Here is a 26,618-nt window from a genome sequence, read left to right as displayed (position 1 = left end):
AGAGTATCTATCTATCTATCTATATAATTGTGTAATCTTAATTTCTATGTAAAACGTAATTTTGTGAGAATAAAATCCTAGAAACTCTTGATTTTTTATCTGCTAATAATTCATACCCATATCTCCGGTTCTCATTACGTGTCACAGGAAAACCCAAACACGGATATAGGAGACACAGTATAAGGAAAATACAGATTCCCCGAGCAAGTATATTGATAAATTTCAGTTACATGGAACTGTCTGCGATTCATATCAGAAATGTTCTTTTAATTGCTTATAATTGTTACTTGGTATTTAAATTAATGATTGAAACTAGGATTTATGTAAAGTTTTCCTCTGTACTTATGTTTTTTTTTAATGGATGATAATAGAATTCCACGCTATCGGTATACATCAGGGCACCAGTGAAGGATGATAAATGAGGATGAAGTAAGTCAGTTAGCCCACCGTGACGCATTCAACAAGAACTATTCACGATGGTTTCCAGGGTGAACCACGTAGAGGTCGACCTAATAAGGCATATTGCTAGCAATGGGCTGTCAAACTCCATTGCTAATAAACAATCCCTTCCCCCCTGCCCCTATACCTATGTTTTTTTTTGATGGGTCAAAATGGTATGGTAGCCCCGCCTGCGCTAACGGGATACGCTGGCGGAGCACCAGTGAAGGGTGATAGATGAGAATGAGAACAGGCCAGTTAGCCCATCATGATGTATTCGTCAGGAATTAACCATGATAGTTTCCAGGGAGAACCGCGAGGAGGTCGACCTGGTTGGGTATATTGCTAGCAATGGGATTCTCAGTCTCCATTACTAACAATCCCTTTCCCCCTCTGTACCTATGTTTAACTACAGTAATTGACGAACCGTCTCTGTTTTTTTAAGGGATGACAATTTTTTTATACTACTATGGCCGTGTGGTCCCGGCATAGAATAGGCCACCGCTTCCTTTTCCATGGGTGTCGTAACAGCCAACTAAGGAAGGGCGAGAGATAGGCAGCAGCGTCCCTCTTAAAACATCTCTAAAGCCTGACTGCGGTTGCCAATCCGACTGCCATGCGTGGCAACTACTGGCAAAACCCCCAAAGGGGAGGCTTACGTTAAGCAATATACAGATAAAGGCTGATATAATGATGATGATTGTGACAAACAAGCATACGGCTCATCTGATGGTAAATGGGGTTACCGTAGCCTATGAACGCCCGTAACAGAAGGGATGGCACGCACGCATTGCCGACCCTTAAGAAAACTTAATATGCTATTTTTGAAGAACCCCACGCTGTAGTCTCTGGGAGAAGCCTCGGCAGGTAGACTATTCCACAACCTGAGCGTTTGCGGGAGAAAGCTCCTCTAAAACTGTACTGTGCGTGACCATTTTGGTTCTAAGGTGCGAGAATGGATTTTTTTTATACAACTTAGAAAAGATTGTATTAGTTTCATGTTAGTTCGATCTCCACGCAGTCTCTCATTAAAACCATCTTGGTTTATGCCTGATGGATGGATGCACGTGGGTGAAAGGGATTATTAGTTATCCAACCAGGTCGACCTCCACGTGGTCGTCTCCTCCACTTCTAGAGGGAGGGAAAGAGAATTTTAGTAACGGAAACTAAGAATCCCATTGCTAGCAATATACCTACCCAGGTCCACCTCCACGCATTTCCCCCTGGAAACTATCATGGTTAATTGCTAATGAATTCATCATGATGGGCTAACTGGCCTGTTTTCATTCTCATCGATCACCCTTCACTGGTGCTCCACCAGCGTATACCGTTAACAGGCGAGACTACTACCTCATTTTCACCCATCGAACAAATGGACTTACGTATCAGCCCTCACTGGTACCTCGCACGTGTATACAAATAGTGCAGATTGAGTTACCATTCTCTCATTTACTCATTAAAAAAAATTGTATGGGAAAAGGATGACCGTACATACACGTGTAACCTTGATAACAACAAGAATGTTGTTTGTGAGAGTTGTTTTTGTTGTAACACTACACTCGTCTAGCACGGAGAACGCAGTTCCTGTCATCGACCACGTAACACGTCATGGGATGAATATTTTTGTTTGGCATGATTTATACAAATTGGCGAAGTGATTAGTGATGTGCCGAGACAAGTAGAATCGAGTACTGACTCGAATTTTTAATAGGTACTCGATTACACGATATATGTACATTTATTTCGTGTTTCTGCCGTGAAGCAGTTGTGTTTGCATGGCTGTGTTTCGGTTTGAAGGATGGGATATGGCGTGAATTTACAGGGTATAGAGGAATAACACCTGAGTCCTTAGGAATGACAACGCATGGGGGTTATCGTGGGCGAAACAGTATACTCTGTTATGTGCATGGTACTGCTCGTGTCTATAGGCGACGGTTACCACTTTCCACCAGGTGGGCCGTCAGCTTATTTGCCATTCTAAGTTGTATAAAAAAAAATTACGAATAACAATTCATAATATTTTCCATAAAAGTAAGCTTTATATACCAATTGGGAAATTACTCGAATCTGATGTAATATTCGAATAAAAATTATGTGTATTTGGGCCAAAATATGAAACTCGAAGGAGATGGACAAATGAGGGAGATTGAGAGGAGGATCCTGCTCGGACGGGCCGCTTTAAGCAAATTCACTGATATACTTAAGTGCATACAAGTAGAAATCTTCCTCAAAAGATGCGTGTATGAGATTTTCCTCACTCTGCGTGTTCTACCGCTTATACAAAGGAATGTGCTCAAAGAAACTGTTTTAAATCTACCATCGTACGGCTTGCCATCGACAGAGAGTTCACGCTCATACCCTATAGCCTAAATGGTCGCGTACAACGCTGTTTCAAAGATGTTTTCACTCACAAACACTCAGGTTATGGAATAAGCTCCTGCCGAGGTTTTCCCAAGAGACAACAGCATGGGGTTCTTCAAAAGGGGGTAAAGAGGTTTCTTCATAAGCTACAGTAACTGTTTACCATTAGGTGTGCCATATGCTTGATACTACCTCAGTCCCTACATCCATTGACTCTCTGCAATGCATTTGAGATCGTCACTCCATCTAGTGAGCGATCATTAACACTAATATTTGAGTAATTTATGATATACTATTTTGGCGTTTCGACCAAGATTTTCGCTGTCGTGCGCTCGTCGTCCGCTTCCAAGGCAGAAGTTTTTTCTCTACCCGCTTATTGTATATAAATTGTTTGTATTGTACGAAGATCGAACTCGCGACCAGTTGTGATGTACCATTAAACCACAAGGGCGTAATACTCGAATTGAAGACAGTCTCGGCACGTCACTAGTGTTGATGACCCTTTATTGGACGGGAGGCGTGTATTGTCAGTTGCGACATTGTCGGAGATTCCCGACCGCGTAACATTGGTAAGTAGCTGATGTAACGGGTCACACCCTAATTGTATTATTGTCAACAAGTCGGTTGATCAATCAATCAAATATCGACACTAGTTTTCACCTGTGACTTCGTCTGCGTAACAAGAAATACGAGTATGTTCATTAGTCTTTCTCCATCTTAAGTATTACGTCACATTTTTTTTTTTACTATTGAAGGATCACGCGATTGACTACGATCTAATCTATATAAAACTATCTATAGATTCGACAAAAAAAAACCTATAAAAAGATGTTTAAATTGAAAAAAACGCAAGCGTTTTGCGGTATAAATTTAATATGTATGACAGTGAATTTACAGGATACAGAGGAATAACACCTGAGTCCTCAGGAATGGCAACACATGGGGGGTATCATGGGCGAAACAGTACACTCTGTTATATCCATGGTACTGCTCATGTCTATAGGTGACGGTAACCACTTTCCATCAAGTGGGCCGTCAGCTTGTTTGCCATTCTAAGTTGTATAAAAACAATAAAGACAAAAAAAAACGAAAAAAAATGTTTAAATTAAAAAAGAAACGCAAGCGTTTAAGCGTTTTAGGGTGTAAATTTAATATGCATGCACGGTTATGTTTCATTCAAAAGTGTGGGATATGACAAGGAAATTACAGAGTACAGAGGCATAATACCTTAGTGATTAAGCCCTAATCTAAAGCTTAGTCCTCAGGAATGGCAACGCATTAAGGGTATCATGGATTCACAGTATACTCTATGATGTCTATGGTACTGTTCAAGTCTATAGGAGATGATTATTACTTTCCAATTAGGTAGACTGTCAGCTTGTTGCCAATCTAAGTTGAGTAAAACAAAAAAAAAATAAGCCTCCCCCATAGACTGCCATAAAGAACGGTCCTGAGCCACCTGCATCCACTGACTCCCTGCAATGCATTTTAGGTCGCACGTTTTGTTTAAGGACGACCTCCTACTTGATGGGGATCTAGTAGGAGGTCCTTAAACAAAACTTAAGCCACACCCACAAGGTCTGCTATCAGTTTTATGATTATAATTAATTTATATCATATTTGATGAGAATGTTGGCTAATTGGCACATTCCAGCCAATGATGCTACATTATCAATATTTGATTGACCCCTACGGTTCTTCGTTAACCGTAATGTTTTGAGCCAATTGCCTCGTTGTATGGGGTTGATGGGCTCATAATTGGTGTTAATTCAGAAATAATGTGTTTTTGAAACAATAAGTGGGTGTGTAGCGTAGATATAACTTAACTATCTTTTACGCGCGTCTTCGTCCGCGTGGCTAAGGCATGTCTTCTGAATGAGATAAGAAGTGGCCTATCAGCTTTTCAGCGGGCAGCTGTGTCCCTTTTAAAACATCACCAAAGCTTAACTGCAATTGCACACTTGTTTGCCAAACGTGGCAGTTACTGATAAAATGCCCTTTATGGAGAAGTTTTAAATATACAATTAAAAATATTAAGTTACTAGCGGCCCGTTCCGGCTTCGTACGGGTGGACATTTTTACAACATTTTAAAAAGTGGTTATTGTGACATAACGATAATAGTTGGACATATAGTATCGAGAAGTTTTTTATAGTTATTGATATTTTCTTCAATATTGTAGAACATACTTTTGTTCTATTACCAATAGTTTCCGCAGCGCACGCGACCAAAGATATTTTATAGCATATTTTTACACCTTGAGTTACGTAACTAAAGTTTTAGTAGGGATTCCTAATCTTTTATAGCAATAAATATAGCCTATGTTACTCAAGGTGAATTTAGCTTTCTAATGGTGAAAGAATATTTGAAATCGGCAAAGTAGTTTTTGAGTTTATTCATTACAAACATACATACACACAAAAATACAAATCTTTCCTCTTTATAATATTAGTTTAGATTACGCTTCGTCGAGCTAAAGTTATGAAAGCTATTAGTTTCACCCTGTCTATTGTATACAGATATATTTTAGCGCAAAATAATAAATATCTAGGCAGAGATAGTGTTGAGCTTTGTTACCGTCTTATAATACAAGACAGTGAGTGACTGACAAAGGCTTTAATTTAAATAGGACGCCCACGCGCCTTGTATATGAGAAAATTCGTTGATTGCTATCTAACGATATCTCTAATTGCGATAGAACATACTTAGTGTAAATTCACACTGACAGATTGAAACTGTTAATTTTTAATACGATGCAAACTGACGACCTATGTATATATTTACATGTGTATGTGTAGCGAACACTATCCGGTATTAAGTCCGACAAATGTATATAGACTTTTAATAAAATTGTTTTACCAGAGGCAGACTTTGTACAAAAGTCGTTTGCTTGGGTACCTCTGTCCCATTCGTGTTTCAACCGTAAAGCAGTTGTGTTTGCATGGCTGTGTTTCGGTTTGAAGGGTGATTATATGGGCAGTTAATTTACTGGGTACAGAGAAATAGCACCTGAGTCTTCAGGAATGACAACGCATGGGAAAGTATCATGGGCGAAACAGTATACTCTGTTATGTCCATGGTACTGCTCATGTCTATAGGCGACGGTCACCACTTTCCATCAGGTGGGCCGTCAGCTTGTTTGCCATTCTAAGTTGCATAAAAAATCTTTTGCGCGGAACCGTCGACGTGTGAGTTCGACCCGCACCTGACCGGTCCTTATTTTGTCTCGTTCTATCATTGCATTTAAGTCTGCCAGCACGTGAATACGTTACTCGTTGTATAACATTTCTTACACGTGTATATGCTTGTACCCGACCACAAATCATTATAAGTATTTATTTCCTGAACAGAATAAGGGCCAAACCGGACAGGATATATATACTTAGGTATATAATATTTTGCGGAACAGTACTGATACGTTTGTACGTGGTAACATTTGTAGTTACTGGCAACTTTGCTAGTGCGCAGTATATATGTACATACATATAAGAAGTTTGAAAGAGCGAAAGAGGTTTGTTTGAATCGAAGCATTTGGCGTTCCATTGTTTCTGCCTACCCTAATGGGAGACAGGCGTGACAGATATGTATGTATGTATGTATATAAGAAGTGCTTTATATTATTCCCAAATTCGTGTATAATATAGTATAATATATATCATATATGTGTAAGTATATTTGTTATTCATATATATTTATTCGTTTATATATGTAATTTTAGTATGTATGTATATCAACAATTACTAGTACCGCATTCGAGTATTCTGACACTTCCCTATGGTTGACTGGGAGAGAATGCTTTTAGCATTAAATCCGCCATGTACACATATTTGTACTAATGAATAAATAAATAAATAAAAATACATATCTGTCACGCCTGTCTCCCATTAGGGTAGGCAGAAACAATGGAATATAAATAATAATATAATATATGTACATATATACGTATATATTCTTTATTGCACTTGTAAATTTCATTTTTGTTTTAAACGGATAATGTTTTAAGAAAAGAGCATATTTCTTTTTAAAAGGCCGGCAACACACCTGCAATGCCGTTGGTGTTGCAGGTGATTTTTTTTTATACAGCTTAGAATGGCAAACAAGCTGACGGCCCACCTGATAGAAAGTGGTAACCGTCGCCTATAGACATGAGCAGTACCATGGACACAACAGAGTATACTGTTTCGCCCATGATACTTCCCCATGCGTTGCCATTCCTGAGGACTCAGGTGTTATTACTCTATAGCTTGTAAATTCACTATCATTTTCTATCCTTCAAACCTTACGGTCACAACCATGCAAAAACAACTGCTTCATGGTAGAAACACGAATGAGACAGAGGTGGCCAAGCAAACGACTTTTGTAGAAAATCTCCCACTGGTAAAATAAGTACGAGTATTATATATATATTTAAATTTCTGTCTTGCACTACTACTGCCCACTCACTACTTCCTATGCCACTGCGTTAGGTTGACTGGAAGAAATCTCTTTTAGAGATAAGTTCGCCTTTGCTAACATTGTTGTTACTGTATGTTTTAGTGCAATAAAGAATATATATATATATATATATATATATATATATATATATATATTTTGAGTCATAATTGTGGTTAAAAACTGGACAGCTTAATGAAAACGGTTGAAATATATTTTTTTATAATCTCACAAAAACAATGCTAATTAAAAACTTTATTTTTTCTATAATATTCACATATACCTTTATAAACTACTTATTTCAGTATTGTCTTTCACAAAGTTCTCTTCATTTTCCTCCATCATTTTCTTCTGTTGTATGTGTGCTATTAAGTATATGTATGTTTATGTATATATTTGTTTGTGTATATGTAGTGTATATATATGTGTATATATGTGATAATATCTATATAATAGAGCGCCACCTACCCTTTGTCTTTTTCTCAATGTCCTCCACCCAAAGGTTGTGTGGAAGAGATTGCTTAGCGATAAGGCCGCCTTCTGTACCTCACTTCTCATTAATATTTACTGTATTTGTTATTTTTCTTTTTACTTGGTGCAATCAAGTGTAAAATAAATAAATAAATAAGGAGACGGAGCGCAGGAAAGGGTTTTTTTTCACATTTTCATCATAAGTAAAAAAAAATAAAGCATAAAATAAATAAATAATAATAATAAAACCGTCGTACGATACACCACTTGGACTACTAGTCCAATCAATCTCAATCATTTTGAAATCATTTGATCAATTTTGAAATATAGAGCGGAGTACTCTTTCGGACTCTTTATTAAAGAAAAAAAAAACATTTGTCCAATTATTTCCATTGCAAATATGTGTGTGTGGGCCAACAATATGTAAAGCTATTCCAAATTTGAAAGCATTAGTAGTTCTTGTAATATAACGCTGTGACAAACGGACGCACTGTTACAATCCTATCATGAAGACATATTGTATTGTAAAATCTTTATTGTACATAACTCAGATTAAATTCTGGTAAATGATTTTATATACAATGGCGGACTTATCCCATAATAGGATCTCTTACAATCAACCTTTGAGAAGCTGAAAGAAAACTGTAGAATGTACAAGGGTAATAACCGTACAATTATTTATTTATTTATTCATTAGTACAAATATGTGTACATGGCGGACTTAATGCTAAAAGCATTCTCTCCCAGTCAACCATAGGGAAGTGTCAGAATACTCGAATGCGGTACTAGCAATTAATGATATACATACATACTAAAATTACATATATAAACGAATAAATATATATAAATAACAAATATACTTACACATATATGACATATACTATATTATACACGAAATTGAGAATAATATAAAGTACTTACAATTAAAGATAAACTAAATAATACCCAGTAAAAAATTGAATATATAATACAATAAAAACAGCTCTATATACCTACATATGTAAATAATAAAAGTACATGAATAATAATATAACATTTATACATAAATAAAAAAAACATATTATTGCTGAATAGCAATATCATATATTTCTAATTAAATCAGCAGTACTATGCCTATACAAACTCATACAAATCCCAAATTAGTCTGTCGTAATTCAGCTAGTCAAATTACTGGCCAGCTACGGACCTGCGGGTCTACCATGAAATGAAATTCCGAAATTTCGGACTCAATTTCGTGTTTTTGTTCATACCAAAATCGGACCAATAAATGGAATTTAACATTTCGTTCGTCATACATCCTATCATAAAAGTGCAAAGGAACAATATTTTAACATTTCTAATATTTTCAAACGGCATGTATTATGTAATTTTAACATCAAATTTCTGTTACGTTTGGCTCCGAAATTTCGGAAAACATGAAGGTTAGCCCTCTGGTTTCTGCCAGCCGGTCGGGCCAGTAAAATTCACTATTTGGACTTATCATCCGAGTTAAATACAACCCTGAATTAAGGTTCTCGCGCGTCGCGAGTCAAGTAAACCTTCAAATAAGTTAAAAGTGCAATGTAAACTAAATAAGTTAATAATAGAATATTGTGTAAAAATATTAAATAAATAAATAAATAACTTGGTGTGTGCCAAAAAGTTATTGTTTTTTTTTTATATATTAAATAAGTGCCGTACTAACAGAACGAAGTCACAAAGGTTCCAGTGTACCATTTTAAGAAGGATCTTTGAAAGGCAATTACACTAGTATGTGTAGTTATAAATTACAAAAGAATATTAACTTAAACATAAATAAAAATCTATTCTTAGAATTTAAGATTGTGATCAAAAAAAAAAACGTAAGAATTTTCCAAGTCAGTTTAAAACTGACAACAAACTGACATACATTAAAAAAAAAACTTTTAATAATACATAATGAACAATTAATACTAAGCAATTTACTATATATATATATATATATATATATATATATATATATATATATATAGTAGTTGCCACGCTCGGCAGGCAGATTGGCAATCGCAGTTAGGCTTTGGAGATGTTTTACGAAGGACGCTGCTTCCCATCCCTCGCCCTCCTTTAGTCGCCTCTTACGACACCCACGAAAAAGGAAGGCGTAGCCTATTCTATGCCGGGACCACACGAGACATATATATACCTACATAAAATATATTCAAATTGAGAACCTCCCTTTTGAAGTCGGTTGAAAATCGTCTTCTAATGGATTTAATGTAAATTTTAATTTAAACTTTCAACCATTCTGTAGTTCAGAACTTTCAAAGTGAATAAGATCGCGTAGTGATCAGAAAGGTCTAATAATAGACTGTCTTAATGATAATTAAGCTACAGGTAAGTAGTATTAAGTTTGTTGTCGACTAGGAACTTGTGTATGAACACCAAAAACCCCAGAGTTTCTAATATTATAATAAATCAAAATTATTAATTTTAGAATTTGTTACTGTATAGTATAATAGTATATAAGTGTATATAGTGAGTAGGGATATATATTTTACATTATTACATGTATCATATCTCTATATTCTATGGTCTCTAAAATATATAATAACTTCCCCGAAAACATTTAAGGAAATAAACAGTTTAAACGTATTTAAGAAAAAAGCAAAAGAATATTTGACAGCCAAGTGTTACTATACGTTGCATGACTATTACAATGATAAATATTAGACATGCAATTTAATTATTTTTATTATAATTTTTTACATTTTATTATTATTATTATTGCCATTGTTTTTATTGTTATAAGTTATTATTACTATAATTTTATATTGTACACGCCGATATGGTAGAATATGGAATAATGGGCATGTAATTATTTTTTTCAACTAATGTATGTACCCATATTCGTGCAATAAATGATTTGATTTGATTTGATTTGATTAAGGAATAATAGAATTTCATCGTGCCTCCGATCAAACTGTTTATAAATAATCCTCTCCATCCTAAGGTTGCCTGGAAGAGATCGCTCTTAGCGATAAGGTCGCCCATTGTTTTCTTACTGTGATATTATTTCTTGTAATTATTTATATTTATAATAAGTTTACTATTGTAATGTTTTGGAGGAAACAATAAAGAGTATCTATCTATCTATCTATACAGGCCTATGTTCAGCAGGGAATAGAAATCCGTTCATATTAATTAATACGATACGACAACATAACCTTCAAGAAAAGAGCATATTCCTTTTTAAAAGGCCGGCAGCACACCTGCAATGCCGTTGATGTTGTGGGTCATCATGGGCGGCGGTAGTCACTTACCATCAGGTGAGCCGCATGCTCGTTTATAAAAATCCTTAAAAATCGTTAATAAAAATAACTCGTTTTGTTCGTTAATTAATATTACTCTTTTTGTTGTTGGCAATAAATGTTTTCTTTCTTTCCTTCTTTCTTTTTATTAAGTTTTTACAGTAGTATATAGTATAGTATTCGATATTTTTTACTATTATGTCAATTGTTAACTGTCCTTTTACATAGCCTTCCCATAAAGGGGGTTTTTTCAGTAGTTGCCATGCTTGGCTAGTGGGTTGTCAACCACAATTAGGCTTTCATCATCATATCGAGCGTTAACAGTTCGCTGCTAAACATAAGGCTCTCCCATGAGGAGGGTTTTAACTGTAGTTGCCACGCTTGGCAGGCGGGTTGGCAACCGCTGTTAAGTTTACTTATTATATATTACTTCAAAATAAGTAATCAAATTGGTTAATCTCTCGAACATTGAGTCGTTGAACTCCCTTAGTCGCCACTTACGACACCCACGGGAAAAGAAGGGGTGGGCTATTCTATGCCGGGACCACACGGTCCATTTAGACTTTAGTTACAAGATAATAATATTTTGCACGTATAATATAATATTGTAAAAATTTAAATTAATAATTAATTAAAAGTAAATTATAATCACAATGATTGTCAATTATAGGTATATACCTGATAAAAAAAAATATTTACGCGACTTTATGTTCTATTTAAACCTTCAAGTGTCTTGTATTCATTAATGAAACTCATTAATGAAGGTTTATTGATCCTTGACGCTAAAATAGGAAGTCTAATTAAGCTTCTATTAACTAGAATTTAGTTATATTTCACAAGTCTAAATAAGTTGAAAGTTTCAAAGGTAGGCACGAAATTGACGATCTTTCAAACAAAGTTTGAGCCTTCGTTTCTAATTATATGTCTGATTAAGAGGATATTTTTTTAAAAAATCTCAATTCTAGTCACTACGGTAAACAAATCATTTTTAGTTCTTGAGAAACTCAACCCAAACATTATAATTTAGCATGACATTTCCCGAGATACGTCGAGTGTAACAGTCAACGGGTATGTCCAATTTTATTGTTAAAAATTTCGTAAAAACACGTTTACACAGTCAAAAGATACCACAGTTTTTCTATTCAATATTTCGTAAAAATACATTTACGCCTTTATTCATAAAAATGTCAAATCTCTCAAAATCTATTTGAGCTATTGAACTGTTTTGTTTCTTTCTTTCGCGCTGAATTTTTAATTCGAAAGAAAGTGACAAAACATTACAATAGCTAAAATATATTTATTTTAGTTTTATTAAATACAAACATTAATTTAAATTGATATACAGGGCTTGCATCTTGCATTTACACCAATTACAGATGTACACAACATTTTCTTAAGTCATCGATTGCATATTAACAAAACTAACACCAACAAAACAATAAAAAAAAAACAGTCAAATATTAACATTAGTATACTTAAAACACAGAAATAATAAAAAAATGCACACAGAATTTTTTTTTTAATGTGTGTAAATGGCATGGCAACCCCGCCTGAGCTATCGGTATACGCTGGCGGGGTACCAGTGAGAGGTGATAGGTGAGGATAAAAAGGCAGGTCAGTTAGCCCATCGTGACGAATTCAACGATAAATTAGTCACGATAGTTTCCAGGGGGAACCGCGTGAAGGTCGACCTAATAGGGTATATTGATAGCAATGGGGACTAACCTCCATATTACTAACAATCCCTTCCCCCCTGCACACAGAATTAGAATAATTTAGTTTATGAAAGGTTTAACGTTTTTATGAATAAGAGAGTTTTGTTTCTTCTATATCACTAAAGTGGCAAAGTAGAATACAGCTCACCTGATGGTAAGCAGTTGACATACCCTATGGACGCCTACAATATCGGGGACATTACGCACTAGTTGCCGGCCCTGAAGAAACCTCTTTATCCCTTTTTGGAAAAATTATATTTCAATTTACGTGTCTTTTAGTCGTATATTTTTGGTCCCGAAACTAGTCGTGCATTCTCGACTAAGTGTATTTTAGTACAAGTAAGTTAATCCAAATGTTCTTATAAATACATTAAAAATATTACGTTAAGGTACCTCTGATAATTGCTACTGGGAATACAGCAGCGATCTGACATAATTCGAAAGGTTAAAAATTCGAGTATACTGACACTCGTTACAAAAATAATCGAAAAAGAATCGAATCTGGTTTCGAGTCTGAGGGCTTGGACATATACGAGTACACTCATGGGTATTCGAGTACTTAATTAGGTACAAGTATTTTCAGAGATAAGTCCACCCTTGCTTACAATATTTATAAATGTATCTATGTATTTTACAACTGCAATAAAGAACATGTATATAAAGTATTTTTTAAACTGATTTCTGTTACTTTTAATGAAAATAATAAGTAAGAATCATGTATTTTTACCTTTGGTTTTTATTTAGGTACGGAAAAAATGAAACTATTATACAAAAAATTACGATAAATGTACAATTTGTATTCGAGTACCGTAAGTACTCGAATCCTGTACACGATTTTTATTTTTCGGAATTCCGTCTATTGAATAGTCGAGTATCTGAGTACCCAATAGGTATTCGAGTCAGTACGAGTACGAGTACATACTCGAAACACCCTGTCTCGGCACATCACTAGTACTAATCTAGTGATGTCATCAGTATATTATTTAACAATATTCTCCATAGCAACTGGCTGACTATAGACAACAATTGAAATGCAATCAGACAGACAAAAACACTTATAATGACTCTCATTCACTGGACGTAGCAATCAAAATGTCGTAATATAGAATGCGGAGTCGTAAATATAATAAAATGATTCGATTTTCCATATGTCTTAATGTAAATTTTATTATATAATTAATTGACCCAGCAAACGTTTCTCCACCAACCGGATTTGTTTTTCTTATCCACAAATTGACGCTTTTTTTTAATGGATGACAATGGAATGGCAAATCCACCCACTCGAACGGTAAACGCTGGAACACCAGTGAGGGATGATAGGTGAGAATGGAAGGGCTTTTTTTATAGGTGATAATGAAATAGTAACCCCACCCGCGCTATCGGTATACGCTGATAGGGGCACCAGTGAAGGATGATAGACGAGGATGAAACAGGTCAGTTAGCCCATCCTGATGAAGTCAACGAGAATTGTTCACGATGGTTTCCAGAGGGAACCACGCGGAGGTTGATCTGATAGGGTATAATTGCTAGCAATGGAACTAGTAGTCAGTATTACTGACTATCCCTTCCCCCCCCCCCCAACTTTGCTATGTAATGTTTGAATACTCTGACAGTTAGAGAATTCCATATGGCATTAAGCTCGCCACTTGTACAAAGTTTTATTGTGCTATAAAGAATAAATAAATAATTACATATGTCAATATCTTAAATTATATAATCCGATACTGTTTAAATTTTTTTTTATACAACTTAGAATGGCAAACAAGCTGACGGCCCACCTGATGGAAAGTGGTAACGGTCACCTATAGACATGAGCAGTACTATGGACATAACAGAGTATACTGTTTCGCCCATGATACTCCCCATGCGTTGCCATTCCTGTGTTATTCCCTCACGTTAATTATTAATTCACTTTTGCGCCACCTGCCCTTTTCTATCTGTTCCCCTTTAGCCAAAGGTTGTCTGTAAGAGATTGCCCTAGCGATAAGACCGCCTTTTGTACCTTTATGTGTATATTTCAATCTGTATTTATGTTACTGTGTTTCACTTGAATTATTCACTTGTCATTATATATTTTTATTTATGGTGCAATAAAGAGTTAAATAAATAAATAATTCCTCTGTACCCTGTAAATTCACGCCATATCCCACCCTTCAAACCGAAGCACAGCCATGCAAACACAACTGCTTCACGGTCGAAACACGAATGGGACAGAGTTACCCAAGCAATCGACTTTTGTACAAAGTCTCCCACTGGTATCCACATAAATTCATTATCTATACAATTCAACTTATTGAAATGGGCAACAGCGGAGTTACTTGCCCGTTCTTCTCAGCTGGAATTGTGTTCCGAATGGAACTTACATTTACTTGAGCATAAATTCTTTCTTCTCTTCCTTTCCTGCTTCTCAAGTTGGAACAAACAATATGTATTTACAAAATTTAATTAAAAAGGTTTGAGCGGTTTCGGAGACTAGACTGAACGAACATCGGCATTCCGTTCACCGGTGCATTTTTTCATAATTCATGTCACATTTTATGAAGAGCAAAGTGTACTAAATGTGTATTTTTTAATAAAAGTATATAAATACATACCCTTGCGGTCGCGGCATAGAATAGGCCACCCCTTCCTTTCCCATCAGTGTATTAAGAGGCGACTAAGGGAGGGCGAGGGATGTACAGCAGCGTCCCTCTTAAAACATCTCTAAAATCCTAACTGCGGTTGCTAACCCGCCTGTCAAGCGTGGCAAGTACTGGCAAAACCCTCCAAGGGGAGGCTTATGTGCAGCAATGGACAATTAAAGGCTGATATGACAATGAAATACATACATTTTCGAAACAATAAAAGATCCACAAAACTGCACACGCATAAAGCAAGTCAGTGAGCGTAACTTGTTTAAAAACAAAAGTTGGCAAGTGGGTACGTATGCGTGATCATAGTTAATATCTGTGGCGACTTCCCAGAGCTGGCTGAGCACGCGATGCCGCGGGCGTTCACATATCTCGACGGCAATACGGTATATTAATGGTCTTTTTCTAATGTCGCAATGGGAAAACTAAAAACTGGCTGCCGTAATGAGCTCTTGGGATTATTGCCATCGGATTACAGTGATTATTGTCTGACCTGAGATGTTTCGTTCAATCCATGTTTGACAATAGTTGTATCTTCCAGTTTCTTGAGATTTTCAACTGCCTTCAGAATGGAGATTCTCGATTCTGTTATATATTTTTGTATGTTAGTTACCTCATAACTCCATCAGTTCTATTTATTTATTTAATATAATTCAATAATTCTAATCGACTAACCAGTGAGATGGACTTCGTAAAATAACAACGTTTAGTAAAATATTTAAAGTCTTACCAGAGGGAGACTTTGTACAAAAGTCGATTGCTTGGGTACCTCTGTCCTATTCGTGTTTCAACCGTGAAGCAGTTGTGTTTGCATGGCTGTGTTTCGGTTTGAAGGGTGGGATATGGCGTGAATTTACTGGGTACAGAGGCATAACACCTGAGTCCTCAGGAATGGCAACGCATGGAGGGTATCATGGGCGAAACAGTATACTCTGTTATATCCATGGTACTGCTCATGTCTATAGGCGACGGTTATCACTTTCCATCAGGTGGGCCGTCAGCTTGTTTGCCATTCTAAGTTGTATAAAAAAAATACTCCTCGGAGCCTAATACCAACCGTTCAGCTCCCAAACAAGTCTTTAAATATCAAGGGTATCGTGTAAGCAAACCGATCTTGATATATCGTCTCCGGTAATATAATAGTTATTTGGATTGTCGTCGGGTTATAGTATTATCTCCCGATCCCGCGACACACCCACCGGTATCTAGTGACGTGCCCTATTTATCAATCAATCGATATTGAATCATCGATACGAGATATTTGTGTGTTATTATTATAGGGGGCGTGGCGACATTATGTGTCATCAATTCTGTTGATAATAATAATATTAAAATAAAGTAGTAGTAAGTACCTCGACATACGAGTGTTTTGAGATACGAGTCGCCGAGCGAGCGATATTCACCAGAGGGAGACTTTGTACAAAAGTCGATTGCTTGGGTACCTCTGTCCCATTCGTGTTTCAACTGTGAAGCAGTTGTGTTTCGGTTTGAAGGGTGGGATATGGCGTGAATTTATAGGGTACAGAGGAATAACACCTGAGTCCTCAGGAATGGCAACGCATAGGGGCTATCATGGGCGAAACAGTATACTCTGTTATGTCCATGGTACTGCTCGTGTCTATAGGCGACGGTTACCACTTTCCATCAGGTGGGCCGTCAGCTTGTTTGCTATTCTAAGTTGCATAAAAAAAATCAAATCAATATTGTAACTATTGTTGTTAAATATGTAAACACTAGGTTTACATACAAAATTAAATTTAAGATTCTATAGAAAAAAAAAGAACGACGAGAGCGACGTGTGTTTTGTAAACACGAATCGGCAAACCTCTTTTTGAAGTCGAATTGTAAAGACAATTCCGCGTTCTAAATTCAAATATTTTCAATCTAACAAAATAATAATATTATATATACGAAATATTTCGTTGTTTATTAGTGTATTTTAATATGATTTGAGCCAACAAACAAACAAGCTGACGGCCCACATTTTTTTATACATAAAATATATATATATATATATATATATATATATATATATATATATATATATATATATATATATATATATATATTTAAATTCTTGATTGAGACTTAACGCGAAGCGAAAATATAATCTATCTAATGTGTTTACAAAGGCAAAATAGAAAGTTTAGAGGGCAAAAGAGGAAGAGAAAGACCGAGGAATAATTAAATGGGACAGATAAAAGAAACACTATATAGCCTGGGATAGAGCTGACTGGAAGAAGATGCATGAATTAGTTGCACCGACAAGAGGAAACTCTTAAATGAAAAAAAGAAATTGTTTACAAAACATCTCGTTGCTCGCCATTTTATTTTCTTACGAAGTGATTGAGTTTCAACCAACTTTAAAAGGAAATAGAATAGAATATAATTTTATTGCTAACTGTGTACATACATATAGCAGTAACCATTGCTTTGGATTTAACATCAGTATCAACAGTTATACTAACAATTATACAATAGGTTTTCATTCGGTTATGTATTATACTTATTTTTTTTTACGTTTGTCACCTTATAACTCCGTCAGTTCTAAACCGATTTGGATTTTTTTTAACTGCAGAGATATACGTACTTAAAAATTTGTCCCATGGAAGTTTCATCAGAATCGGTTCAGTAATTTAGTTTTCAGATCAAAACAACTGGTTTTGTCACAATTGAAGTCGGTTTTTTTGAGTGGGACATAAACTTTAATTATTTAAATAACAAAATATACCTGCCTACTCGTCATTAATCTCAGACATTCTTTTAGACTGCTGTAATATTTATTAATTAAATACATACCAATGAACAAAAGTGTGTAAAGAAAATAAAATGCCATCTTACAACAATATTAATAGCTTGCTTATTGAAAAATTAAAACAAAACGGAATAATCATCTTTACTTCTGTCTGGCAAATACAACTGTGCAAATAATTCAGTTATTTATAATGATTCACAGTATAATAATTCCAATAATTTATAATTTGTTTCAATACAAAATAAAACAGTAAGCAAGTTATGTTTTTTTTTTTGTTGGATGAAAATGGATTGGTAACCCCGCCCGCGCTAACGGGATACGCTGGCGAAGCACCAGTGAAGGGTGATCGATGAGAATGAAAACAGGCCAGTTAGCCCATCATGATGAATTAACCATGATAGTTTCCAGGGGGAACCGCGTGGAGGTCGACCAGGTTAGGTATATTGCTAGCAATGAGATTTTTAGTCTTCATTACTAACAATCCCTTTCCCCCAGCAAGTTATGTTGAAATAATCATAAAATAATTATTATAATTGAAAACAAATTAAAGTTCAATCCCAACCATCTATATGAGGGGAGAAAGGGATTGTTAGTAATGGAGTCTAACATCTCCATTGCTAGTAATGTACCTTATCAGGTCGACCTCCACGCAGTTCGCCCTGTAAATCACTGTGTTTAATTCTAGTGAAATTCGTCACGATGTGCTAACTGACCTACTTTCATCCTCACCTATCATCCCTCACTGGAACCCGTCAGCTTATACCAATAGCGCAGGTGGGGTTACCACTCCATTATCATCCATAAAAAAAATCCATCTAGATGAGTGACGGTCCTCCAACGTGCGTTTTTCAAATCACTTTCTTCCACCGAACCGATACGACATCGTAACCTTCAAGAAAAGAGCATATTTCGTTTTTAAAAGGCAAGTAGCACACCTGCAATGCCTCTGGTGTTGTGGGTGATCATGTATGGCGGTAGGCGCTTACTGTCAGTAGAACCGCATGCTCGTTTGCTCCTTATGTTATAAAAAAATTAATGACAAATCCAATTAATTAATTGATAGTTTATTTACTAATATTGGACATCAGTACACTCTTTTTTAATTTTTAAGATGGAATGGTAGCCCCACCTGAGCTATCGGTATACGTTGGCAGGGTACCAATGAAGGGTGACAGGTGAGGATTAAGGCAAGTCAGTTGACTCATAGTGACCAATTGAACAAGAATTAACCACTATGATTTCCAGAGGGAACTGCGTGGAGGTCGGCTTACTCGATTTGAATGCGGTAATCACAAATGCATTGCAATTTGCTCCACTTAACATTCAATGTTTGTTTTGTTTCAATCAGTTCATAAATAAAAAAATTATATCAATTTAAAAAATCACATATAAAATGCTATAAAATAACCGATCAGTTGAATTGGCTAAAACTTTATGAAGGTATTAGGTGCGTAATTATCATTTTAGTATATAATACAATATAAGACTGGATTCATAAAAACTTTTAATGGCAAATATACGAGAACTACATAATTAGAGGCGGACAACGCCGCGGGTAATGGCTAGTTACATATATATTTTTATTATACAATAACATTTAAATAAATATTTCCTATTATAAATACCTATTCCTATTGCAAAATATTGTTTAAAAATTCATCAGAGAACGCATTGCTTCTCTCTTTTAATAGATTTAAAACTTTAAATACAAAATACTTACTAAGTGAAGCCGATTTCTGAGAATCATACTAAACGATTTCTTAGAACACAAACGTGTTCAGCGTCAGTCTATCATGCATGGGATTTCAAATGCAATACGTTAGACATACACCCAGATGAATAGAAGGACATAAAAGCAGTAACATTTTCTTGCCACGAACAAGGAATTACATAGAATTGAATGATAAAATAAAAACTATAAATCATATAGTTGTCTCCTTTCTTCTTATGCAAATATAATTAATAAAAAGAGGACGAAGGATACACCACCGGTTATTATTTTTCTCAATTCATAGCAGGGTAGTGTATAGAAAATGTTTGACATGTCAATTATGTGTCAATGACAAATTTTACATTACTAGTTTAAATATTCGACACAGTTTATGTAGAAAGTATGCAAGCAGGTTGTATCTGAATTTGGTAGGATTATACGGCCGTATAACATTTTCTATACGCTAACCTGCTATGAATTGACAATTTTATCACTCCTTCTATGTAATTTACATTTAGCGATAATGTCGCCCATTGTTTTCTCGTTGTAAATATTTCTTATAATTGTTTATATTTATAATAAGTTTACTGTTGTAATCTTATGGAGCAAACAATAAAGAGTATCTATCTATCTATCTATCTAAACTGTAGGGCAGGCGGACGTATCACAATCAGAAATATCTTCCAGTCAACTTAGCGAGTATTTGAAAGAAGTTTAGACTAGGATGTGTGTATATGTATGTATGTACGTGCCTTTTTGCTTAATTGTACATACAGCTTAATAGAAAAATGTGATAAAATGTGAGAACAGTAGAAATTAGAAGACAAGTTTATTTAATTAATGATAATGGAATGGAACCCCGCCTGCACTACCATTATACGCTGGCGGAGCACCAATGAGGTAGGTTACACCAGAGGAAGACTTTGTAAAAAAGTCATTTGCTTGGGTACCTCTGGCTCATTCGTGTTTCAACCGTAAAGCAGTTGTGTTTGCATGACTATATTTCGGTTTTTTTATTTTATTTTATTTTATTTTTTCTTGGCTGTATTTCGGTTTGAAGGGTGGGATATGGCGTGAATTTACAGGGTACAGAGGAATAACACCTGAGTCCTCAGGAATGGCAACGCATGGAGGGTATCATGGGCGAAACATTATACTCTGTTATGTCCATGGTACTGCTCATGTCTATAGGCGACGGTTACCACTAATTTATAAAAAAAAAAACCACCCACTAAAAAGAATTACTAACAATCCCGTTTCTCCAGTAAAGAAGTATTAACATAAACGACTTGGGGGGAAAAGGATCGTTAGCAATGGAGTTTGACAGCCCCATTGCTAGCAATATGCCCTATTAGGTCGACCGCCACGTGGTTCCCCCTGGAAACCATCGTGAACAATTCTTGTTGAATTTGTCACGATGGGCTAACTGACCTGCTTTGTCTTCACCTATTATCCTTCACTGGTGCCCCGCCGGTGTATACCGATAGCGCGGGTGGAGTTACCATTCCATTATCACCCATTAAAAAAAAACATAAACGACTTTATAAGTGTGCCTCTAGTAACAATTAGTCATCGTAACTTATACAACTAAATTTTAATATTACAATAAATGCAAATAACAATTTACGTCATTTATTAAAAATAAATGAAGACCGATAAAACGTGTTATAATAGAATCGTTAATAAAATGTACATATATAAAACTTTATTATATTAGCATGCCTTATGCATGTTATTAAACATAGTTATTTGTAATGGAATTTATTATTTACTAGCGACCCGCCCCGGCTTCGCACGGTACAATGCTGTGGGTCTAACATGAAATGAAATTCCGAAATTTCGGACTCAATTTCATGTATTTGTTTATACCAAAATCGGACCAATAAATGGAGTTTAACATTTCGTTCGTCATAAAAGTGCAAAGGAACAATATTTTAACATTTTTAATATTTCCAAACGGCATGTATTATGTAATTTTAACATCAAATTTCTGTTTCGTTTGGCTCCGAAATTTCGGAAAACATTTCATGGTAGGCCCTCTGACACTATATACCGCCACTGACCCCTCATTACATTACGACATTACATTAAAATCAAAAATTATCAGTGTTCCTCTACAATATTATGCATGTATTATACATATAAACCTTCATTTTGAATCACTCTATCTATTAAAAAAAACCGCTTCAAAATCCGTTGCGTAGTTTTAAGGATTTAAGCATACATAGGAACGGACAGACAGCGACAGCGACTTTGTTTTATACTATGTTAGCCGTTATTCGCGGCTTTGCACGCGTGGTGTCATGTTTTCTCTTTTAATTGATTTTTTCAAAAATCCTTCCGTAGCCAATACTTACGTTATGAACGAAAAAATGTTTTATCATTCTAGGCTTAGTAGTTTTGTTTGTGCGTTGATGTTTATAAGTGGAAACAAATGACTTTATAAGTATACATAGCTTTATTATTCTATATAAATATTCATAAAATAATATATTATGTACTATTTATATTCAAGCCACGTATTCTAAGAAGCGGTAGAGAGGATTTGTAGTCTCATTGCTAGTAATATAACTTACTCATTCAGGTCGACCCCCGTGCGGTTCCCACTGGAAATTTGTCAAGATATACTGACTAATCTTGACTTATACTTACATACCTATCATCCCTCGTTGACATTTCATCATCCGCCATACCATCATCGTGTGTCAATAACGCAGGCGGAGTTACTATTCCATTTTCAAACAAAATAAATCATACTCAGAATCTAACAACAGTACTTACATTTATTAAAATCTATCAAGCTTGAAAATCCAGAAAAAATCCTGCAATTTAAAAAAAAAACTACAGCAGAAAAACATTACTCTACTTTTGGCAGTCGGGTAAAGATATAATTCGTACGATAACCAAAATCGACCGACTGTCGCGACACAATTACAAATCTAACAATGCACAATCATCGAAAATCGATACGGTCGACAATTTAGCCACACTACTGGTTATATTGTTCATATAACAGTCTTATATGTTAAGCTAGCAAGTCACTGATAAAGTGCCTTCACTTTGCAACTTATATCGCGGCATTACACAGTGCGCAGTCGCGAATACTAGACGTGTCACAGTTTTCGAAAAATCACTTATCGACATACCGATCCGGTGACGGCGCATCACTATTTTTCGACGACAGCGCCGCAACGCGTTCTGATTGATTCCGAATCGATTAATCAACACGTGACGTTTTAATCGAGTAACAATATTTTGTGGCACAGTGAGCACGTGGTATCCACAAAACACTATACCTATTAAAACAAAATGATAATATTTTTTTTTCGAATACAACATTTCTTGTATTTCGCTATAAAGTAATATTATTTCCTTTCGTTTAACTTTCGCCTTGTTTGTGTGTTAGTTTGTAATTTGTTTTAATCGTTTCATCATTCACGCGTGGCAGTTATCTTTACGGTGAGTTGTTCCCGCTTTTTTTTTCGTTCCAAATTTAAAACTAACACTTTATGGTGAGTTGTTCCCGCTTTTTTTTTTGTTAACTGAATCGTTCCAAATTTAAAACGTAACATTTGAAAACTGTTAATTTCAAATTTGGAAGTGTTAAACGATCTGACATTTTGTATGTACCTACACAAGTACAAATAAGATGTTTTATTAATCATTTGTAAATTAAGAAACATAACAATAAGTTTATATGTTCTTATTTCCTTTGTTAGAATAAGTTACTATTACCTACTGTTATATGAGTATATAATATTTTTTACCGTGTAGTCCTGACATAGAATGGGCCAGCCCTTTCTGTCTCGTACATGTCGTAGGAAACGATTAAAGGAAACTAATGGTCGAGGGATAGGCAGCAGCGTTCCTGTCAAAACATCACCAACGCCTAACTTTTCGCTTCTTCAAAAAGGGTATATTAAAGTTTATTCAGGGCCGGCAAGGTGCACGTGACACCCCTAGTGTTGCAGGCGTCCACAGGCTACAGTGACCGTTTACCGTCAGTATGGCATCTTTGTGGTATAAAAAAAGCTGCGGTTGCCAACCCGCCTGCTAATCGTGGCAACTACTGGTAAAATCTCCCAATAGGGGGCGGCCTATATCCAGCAGTGGACAGTAATGGCTGATACCATCATCATGGAAAAAAGTAAAATAGCATTTTGACTTCATTTAATAAATGTTAGACTTTCAATGAGAATTACTGGCAGTTTTTTTTTTTTTTTATATTCATAAATACGTTTTTGAAAATAGAATACGATTTATTTTTTATTTCACTTTTATACACACACAGCGTCACAGTGTATTCTATGAAGTCTGCGGTACTGTTTACGTCTATAAACGACTGTTACCACTTTTAAGTTTACCACTTTTTCATTAATGAAAGCAGGTCAGTTAGCCCATCGTGAAGAATTCCACGAGAAGTAACCACGATGGTTTCCAGGGGGAACCACGTGGAGGTCGACCTGATTAATAACATAGCTAGCAATGAGGCTGTTAGACCCCATCGCTAACAATCCCTTTCCCCCCTTTCCATTCGACTAAAAAAAAAGTTTTTTTCTTATCAAAATTTAGGTAATTCTTAATTCATATTAATAGGGGGAAAAGGGATTGTTAGTGATGACAAAGAGACTGAGAATCCCATTGCTAGCAATATACCCAACCAGGTAGACCTCCTCGTGGTTCGCCCTGGAAACTATCATGGTTAATTCCTGATGAATTCATCATGATGGGCTAACTGGCCTGTTTTCATTTTCATCTATCACCCTTCACTGGTGCTCCGCCAGCATATCCCGTTAGCGCAGGCGGGGTTACTATACCATTTTCACACATAAAAAAAAAATCATATTCATATGATTATGACATTTAAAATAATATTCTGAAAAGAAACGATTTTATTTCTTATTTGTAATAAATAAAAGACCGTGTGGTCCCGGCATAGAATAGATCACTTCTCTCTTTCTCATGTGAGTCGTAATACACGACTAAGAGAGGGCGAGGGATAGGCAGCAACGTCCCTCTTAAAACATCTGCCTGCCAATAGTGGTACCTTCTGGTAAGAATCGCAAGGGGTAAGCTTATGTCCAGCAGTGGACAGTTAAAGGCTGATATGATGATGATGATGAATGGATAAATTAAAAAAAAATACTAAACCGTTTTTAATAATACTTTCAACAACAGAAAGTGATTAACATAGGCTGTAATTTATTTTCAAAAGTACCGACCGAAGCCGGCGCTAGTTGCTAGTAATAATATCAAGTGACCACAGAGTGTTTGTGTTCAGACGTTTTTTTTGTTATAGTTGAGTATTTTTGTATTATTTTTTGTGTAATATTTCTTTTTGTATGTTATTGTACTCATGCTTTCCTGGGTGAGCGTATTGGAGGACTGTAAGGCTCACCCAGTGGATGTAATAAATAAATAAATAAATAAAATCTAAAACGTATAAATAATAAATACATCAATAATAAATATCAATGAAGTTTCCACAATAAATTAACATATCAAATAAACGATAGCAAAAAATTCATATGAAAAATGTATTTGACATTTAAAAAATACATACGAGTACATACCTGTCACGCCTGTCTCCCATTATCGTAGGCAGAAACAATTGAACGCCAAATGCTTCGATTCGAACAAGCCTCTTTCGCTTCGTCCACATTCATTTATTTAAACTTTAATGCACAGTAAAATTCTGTGTACATTTGACGGACTTAACACCGGACGGTGTTCTCTACCAGTCGACCGTTGGGCGAACAGAGAAATACGTAGGCGGTGCATTTTTTAATAGAGAAAAAATAAAACAATACTTGATAAATTCATATAATATAAACATACACATAATATATTAAATAAATAAATATATACATACATACAATAAATACGTACATATATAATTACATATTATTATATATAACAATTAAATAAAACAACTGCAATAGAAGAGCAAATAGTAATTTATGATTCAAACAGAGTAACCAGCAGCAGAAGAAATAATATAGGGCAACGATTTTCAACATTTTTCATGACACGACACCTGTAAGTGTGAAAAAATATTTCGTGACTCCCCGACTTATTTTTTTTGTTAATTTTTTAACATACAAATGTTAAATTTGCATTATTCTTAATAAATCTACCTTTTTTACTGAGGTAGTTTTCCCCCTGAAGAGGCTTCACGTCCCCTTAGGGGGTACAGAGTATAAATTAGTATACATAGATAAAAAATGAAATACAATAAATGGAAACGTCGACGATAAAGTAGCAGGTATTTAAGTACTATTTAGCTGTAAAAACTTTTACATCGCGTTTTTAAAATACAAAGTAAACAACGCGAAAGTTTAAAATGAACTAAAAATAAATGGACAGTCAAAAATAGTAAACCAACAGACCGACAACTTAATAATTACACAATACAACGCGCCGGGCTTTCTTCGAGTGCGATACGAGACCTGTGTCACGTAGTCTACAAACACATGGACTCAATCGCATTTGGAGAATGTGGGGTCCAGACCCGCGTCACTTGTAACACGAGATATGAGATGAGAGATAACAATATATTTTTTTTAAAAGAAAAAAAAAAGATTAAAGCAAAGGAAACCGACGTATAGGGTTATAATTTTTATTAATCCGTAGACTGAGCCGACAGATGTCGTTCTGTCAGCATTGCTATTGGACAGAATTAGCGGATAGATAGGATAGTATGTAAAAAAAATTGGAATAAACACTTTTTTTTTTCAAACTGACACAATTGTTAATTCACCACATTCTAAATTTAAATATTATACGAACCGTGTCTAAAAACATCTTGTGGCATAAGCATTGCGTTTTAAAATAAGAATAG

General features: G+C 35.3%; 1 protein-coding gene across 1 annotated transcript in view; it reads left to right on the top strand.

Annotated features, from left to right (window-relative positions):
* The first annotated feature begins 22,853 nt into the window (after positions 1 to 22,853).
* LOC113511441 (neural/ectodermal development factor IMP-L2-like) overlaps positions 22,854 to 26,618 on the top strand; it is a 95,915-nt gene continuing 92,150 nt past the window's right edge. The window contains exon 1 of the mRNA XM_052891874.1: positions 22,854 to 23,236. The gene's annotated coding sequence lies outside the window, so the exon portion shown is untranslated. The remainder of the gene's footprint in view (positions 23,237 to 26,618) is intronic.

This window comes from Galleria mellonella, unplaced genomic scaffold (genome assembly GCF_026898425.1).
Source record: "Galleria mellonella isolate WM207_F2 unplaced genomic scaffold, CSIRO_AGI_GalMel_v1 utg146, whole genome shotgun sequence".
NCBI classification, from domain to species: Eukaryota; Metazoa; Arthropoda; class Insecta; order Lepidoptera; family Pyralidae; genus Galleria; species Galleria mellonella.
Note: the sequence above shows the minus strand (reverse complement) of the source record. Positions and strands in the feature narration are given on the sequence as shown.